General features: G+C 39.7%; 1 pseudogene; it reads right to left on the bottom strand.

The window, feature by feature from the left end:
• Nucleotides 1-833: 833 nt before the first annotated feature.
• LOC112086569 lies at nt 834-5,443 on the bottom strand (annotated as a pseudogene).
• Nucleotides 5,444-6,173: the final 730 nt, after the last annotated feature.

Raw genomic sequence — 6,173 nt, 5'->3', positions numbered from 1 at the left:
GGGATGAGGTATTGGGTACTCCTGAAAGTAGTTATTCTCAACTCCCTGTATACATCCACAAGATTAAGAAGGCTAATCCCGGCACAATAGCATGTCTGGAGGTTGATGATCTTCAACGGTTTAAGTACCTGTTTATCATTTGCTGCTTCTGCCAAGGGTTATGAGTTCATGCGTAAAGTTGTTGTAGTTGATGGGACCTTCTTGAAAAGAAAATATAAGGGTGTTTTATTAGTTGCAACAGCTCAGGATGTGATGTGATCCTAGGTGAGGATCAAGCCCTGAACTACTCTCCAACGATTGTGATCTCGAAATTTGATGATTTGAGGTATTGCGGAATGAAGGGAATGAATATGAAATGATGAAAAATGGTATAACTTGGGGAAGTCGCCTTGATACTTCTAAGAGAGATGAAAGATCTCTTAGACTATCAACAGAAATAAAGAGCTTGTAATGAAAGGATATAATCCGAATTCACTAATCAAGCTGGTGATCAAACGATTTAGAGAGAGTTTTAGAAATAAAAGGTTTGATAGATTGAAAAGAAAGACAAGAGCAATACATATAGAGTCTCGAACACATAGGAAATAACAAAGACAACTAAGACGACTTAAAGACTCAATGACTAAGACTTAGACTAGTTTGAATTTGAAAATAGACTCCTCTCTTCCTTGATCACATTTGGTGAACGAAATGGGCTAAGTTTCCATCAAAAGGCCTTTTGTAAAAGTGTTGTGGACAAGCCTCATTAAAAACCTTGTTTGGAAAACCCAATTGGGACAAAACCAAACGAAGGGAAAAAGAGCACAAGTCACAACATCTCTCTTGATGAACTCTTAAGTGGCTTGTATCACAACCAGTGTAGTTGGATTAGCACACTTAAGATTTCCCTGAATGGTGTATAATAGCTTGTGACAAGCTTGCTTGAATTTCATTGCTCTTGATCTCGTCATTGGACCAATCGGAAGATGCAAATCTTTATCTTCGTCTATACTTGCTTCCTCGGGTTTCAACTGCTCTTGGTCTTCATTCGATTCTGGTTCAGGCTCTCCTTGTTCTCCTTCAATCTCCTCAGTTCCTAAGCTGGTCTTTATCATATCATCCTCTCCCACTTGAAAAGGATTTGTCCTCAAATCTGTATCTTCTGCAAGAAAAGGAACTAAGTCAGAAACATTGAAGCTCGAGCTCACAGAATACTTACCTTGAAGGTCCAGCTGATAGGCATTGTTATTAATCTTCTTGACGATCTTGAAAGGTCCATCGATTCGCGGCATGAGCTTAGACTTTCTTTCATTGGGAAATCTGTCTTTCCTTAAGTTAATCCACACAATGTCTCCTTCTTCAAAGACCATCTCCTTTCGGTTCTTGTTGGCATGCTTGGCGTAGCACTTAGTTTTATTCTCAATGTTGATGCGCGCCTTCTCATGGATCTTTTTCACTAGCTCTGCCTTTTTCTTTCCATCTTAGCTAACTCTTTCACCCAAAGGTAAAGGCATTAGATCCAAAGGTAAAGTAGGATTGAATCCGTAAACGATTTCAAATGGTGAGAACTGAGATGCAAAATGCTTAGCATGATTATAGGCGAATTCTACATGTGGTAAACATTCTTCCCAAGTTTTAAGATTCTTTTTAATCAATGCACGCAACAAGGTAGATAAGGTTCTATTAACTACTTCAGTTTGACCGTCAGATTGCGGATGACATGTGGTAGAGAAAAGCAGTTTAGTTCCTAGTTTAGACCAGAGAGTTTTCCAAAAGAAACTAAGGAACTTAGTATCTCTATCAGAAACTATAGTTCTAGGCATGCCATGCAATCGCACAATATCTCTAAAGAATAAATGAGCAACATTCATGGCATCGTCGGTCTTATTACATGGAATAAAATGAGCCATTTTAGAGAACCTATCTACAACCACAAAGATAGAATCCTTACCTGTCTTAGTCCTAGGCAATCCAACTACAAAGTCCATAGAAATATCATGCCATGGATGCAAAGGAATAGGTAAAGGAGTATACAAACCATAGGGTTGTTTCTTAGCCTTAGCTTGTTTGCAAGTAACACATCGTTCACATGCCCTCTCGATGTCTTTCTTCATATGTGGCCAATAAAAGTGTTCTTGGACTGTACTTAGAGTTTTGGCAACGCCAAAGTGACCCATTAGTCCACCTGCGTGAGCTTCTTTGACAAAAAGATCTCGAATAGAAGAGTTAGGCACACATAGTCGATTTTCAAAGAACAGGAAATCATCAGCTCTATAGTATTTCCCACTACCAAACTTCTCACACGAAGCATATATATCTTTAAAATCAGCATCAGTAGGATATAGACTCTTAATGTGTTCAAAACCGAGCAGTTTGGTTTCTAAAGAGTTCAAGAGAACATACCTGCGAGACAATGCATCGGCTACCACATTATCTTTACCTTTCTTGTATTTGATGACATATGGAAAAGTCTCGATGAACTCGATCCACTTAGCATGTCTTTTGTTCAACTTCTGTTGGCCTTTTAGATACTTGAGGGACTCATGGTCAGTGTGAATGACGAATTCTTTAGGCCAGAGATAATGTTGCCATGTTTGGAGAGCTCTCACAAGCGCATACAGCTCTTTGTCATATGTAGGGTAATTCAGTGTAGCTCCTCCAAGTTTCTCATTGAAGAATGCAATGGGCCTCTTTTCCTGCATAACAACAGCACCAATACCAATACCTGAGGCATCGCATTCTATCTCAAAAGTTTTAGTAAAGTCAGGGAGAGAAAGCACCGGGGAATGAGTAAGTTTATCCTTCAAAGTTTGAAATGCCTCTTCTTGATCTTGTTCCCATTTGAATCCCACGTTTTTCTTGATAACCTCAGTGAGGGGAGCCGCTAGAGTACTAAAGTCCTTGACAAATCTTCTATAGAAACCCGCAAGTCCATGAAAGCTTCTTACTTCACTAACAGACTTTGGACTCGGCCAGTCTTTAATAGCTTTGATCTTGTCCTCATCAACCTTGATTCCATCTGCACTCACAACAAAACCTAAAAAGACAAGGTTATCTGTTCCAAAAGTGCATTTCTTTAAGTTCGCATACAAGGTCTCCTTTCTAAGTACTTCTAAAACCTTTCTAAGATGCTCCACATGTTCATCTAAGCTTTTGCTGTAAATTAAAATGTCATCAAAGTATACCACAACAAAATGACCTATATAAGCTCTAAGAACATGATTCATCAATCTCATAAACGTGCTGGGTGCATTGGTTAATCCAAAGGGCATGACTAACCATTCGTATAAGCCCTGTTTAGTCTTAAAAGCAGTTTTCCACTCATCACCCTCTTTCATTATAATCTGGTGATATCCACTCTTAAGATCTACTTTAGAAAAGATGCTAGAACCATGTAATTCATCAAGCATGTCATCTAATCTAGGTATAGGGTGTCGATACTTCACCGTGATATTATTGATGGCTCTGCAATCTACACACATCCTCCAGCTGCCATCTTTCTTTGGAACAAGTAAAACAGGTACTGCGCATGGACTCATGCTCTCACGAATGTGTCCTTTGTCCATGAGCTCGGTGACTTGCTTTTAAAGCTCTTTGGTCTCCAAAGGATTAGTCCTATAGGCTGGTTTGTTCGGAAGTGAGGCTCCGGGTATAAAGTCAATCTGATGCTCAATGCCTCTTATTGGGGGTAAGCCCTGCGGATTCTCCTCTGGAAATACGTCTTTGAATTCCTGCAAAAGTAATCTTATCTTGCTAGGAATATCCTTGTAGGCATATTTAGGTTAAAGCATTCTTTGAAAACTAGTAAATAGTTTGGGAGTTGACTTCCCTTTGGTTTGGTGATCATGAGGCTCGTTGATAGAGAGTTTGTAGAGGTGGTTTGCACTTTGTTCTTCTTCATAGCGATCTGGTCCTGCTGAACTTCTTGAGGAGTTAAGGGAACCAAAGTAGTTTTCTTGCCGTGATAGTCAAAAGAATAACGGTTTGTGAAACCATCGTGCATAACCCTTCTATCTGATTGCCATGGTCTTCCAAGTAAGATATGCCCCGCATCCATAGGCAAGACATCACACAGAATCTCATCCTGGTATTTGCCTATCGATATTGGCACCATAACTTGATTTTTGACCTCCATTTCTCCAGCCTCATTCAGCCATTGTAGCTTGTAAGGTTTTGGCCTCTTCATTAGTTTCAAACCTAATTTTTCCACTATAGACTCACTAGCCACGTTAGTACAGCTTCCACCATCTATTACTAAGCTGCATACTTTTCCTTGCACCATACATCGGCTGTGAAACAAATTTTCTCTCTGCTCATTTCCTTCGGTCTTGGTTTGAACATTCAGAGTTCTTCTTGTCACCAACAGTTCTCCTCGAGCAGGCATCTCTATTTGTTCCTCATCATCAGATTGTTCGTCTTCAGTTTCCACCTCTCCATTGTCTTTAATGATCATTATCTTCTTGTTGGAACAGCTACTCACATAGTGACCATACCCTTTACACTTGTAACACTGAATATCTCTATTCTTGGAGGTAGTCACCACTTCATTTCCCTTGATGCTCTGTTCTTCACTTTTAGACTTGGAGAATGGCTTAAACTCCTTTTGGAAACTCGCTTTCTCATCCTTCTGATAACTCGGCTTGTTGGATCCGTAGCTAAGTTTATAGTTTCTTCTCTTGAGTTGTTTCTCGAACATGATAGCTTTGTGCAACAGTTCCTCTAGTTCCACATAGTGATGCACCTCTAATCGATCAACAATTTCTCTGTTTAATCCCCCCATGAATCTAGCCATCGTGGCTTCCCTGTCTTCACGAATATCAGCTCTCATCATGAGAGTCTCCATCTCCTTGTAGTATTCTTCTACAGATCGGCTTCCTTGGGTTAAACTTCTGAGTTTGAAATGCAGTTCTCTGTGGTAATGACTTGGTACAAATCTTCTTCTCATGATCGACTTCAGTTGGTTCCATGATTCGATGGGATCTTCTCCTATTCTTCTTCTGGTTGTAACTAGGTTATCCCACCAACTTAGGGCATAGTCTTTAAACTCTGTTGGGGCCAGCTTTAACTTGTGCTCGGTGGTGTAGTCTTGGCAGTTAAACACAAGTTCAATTTTCTTTTCCCACTCCAAATACTCTTCCGGATCAGCTGTGCCTCTGAATTCAGGAATCGTGAGCTTGAGGCTGCCCATAGGATCGCTAGACCTTGGCTTTCTTTCTTCTCTATCGCTTACTCTTCTTCTTGATGAACGAGCTCTAGAGGAGTTGCTGTAGTATTGCTCCAAAGCCGAATGGTCACTGCTCTTTCTTGGTTTGTCCGAAACCATCTTTTCCATGTCAGATCTCATACTTTCAAACTCCCGCCGCATGAGAGACATCATTTGAGTCATCATATCGTCCATCATAAGTTTGTTTGTCGATCCGCTTGGGTTCGCGGGGTCTTCTTTCTCATGAGCCGATTCATCCATTGTACCTGTTCAGATGACAAATAAAAGAACCAGTAAAAGAGCTCGAAGAATACACACGTTAGTTTAAAAGTTGATCAACTTCGATACAGAACACTATACGACAATCAGACTTTTAGAAACCCTAATTCTCTCTATGAAAATTCTTTGAAATTCTGGATGACTTGTAATATAAACTAGGGAGATCAGATGCTAGAGAGCACGATCCGACTAGTTTCACACAAATTGTCACGATCAACATTGAATATGAAAAGTCATAAAATTGTTAAACACGAAAAGACACAACCTGGGTTTGGAGATTTGCTCTGATACCACTTGATGTGATCCTAGGTGAGGATCAAGCTTTGGACTACTCTCCAACGATTGTGATCTCGAAATTTGATGATTTGAGGTATTGCGGAATGAAGGGAATGAATATGAAATGATGAAAAATGGTATAACTTGGGGAAGTCGCCTTGATACTTCTAAGAGAGATGAAAGATCTCTTAGACTATCAACAGAAATAAAGAGCTTGTAATGAAAGGATATAATCCGAATTCACTAATCAAGCTGGTGATCAAATGATTTAGAGAGAGTTTTAGAAATAAAAGGTTTGATAGATTAAAAAGAAAGACAAGAGCAATACATATAGAGTCTCGAACACATAGGAAATAACAAAGACAACTAAGACGACTTAAAGACTCAATGACTAAGACTTAGACTAGTTTGAATTTGAATATAGGCTCCTCTCTTC

This window comes from Eutrema salsugineum, unplaced genomic scaffold, assembly GCF_000478725.1.
Source record: "Eutrema salsugineum unplaced genomic scaffold, Eutsalg1_0 scaffold_2, whole genome shotgun sequence".
Taxonomy (NCBI): Eukaryota; Viridiplantae; Streptophyta; class Magnoliopsida; order Brassicales; family Brassicaceae; genus Eutrema; species Eutrema salsugineum.
The sequence above is the reverse complement of the archived record's forward strand: the minus strand, read 5'-3'. Positions and strand labels throughout refer to the sequence as shown.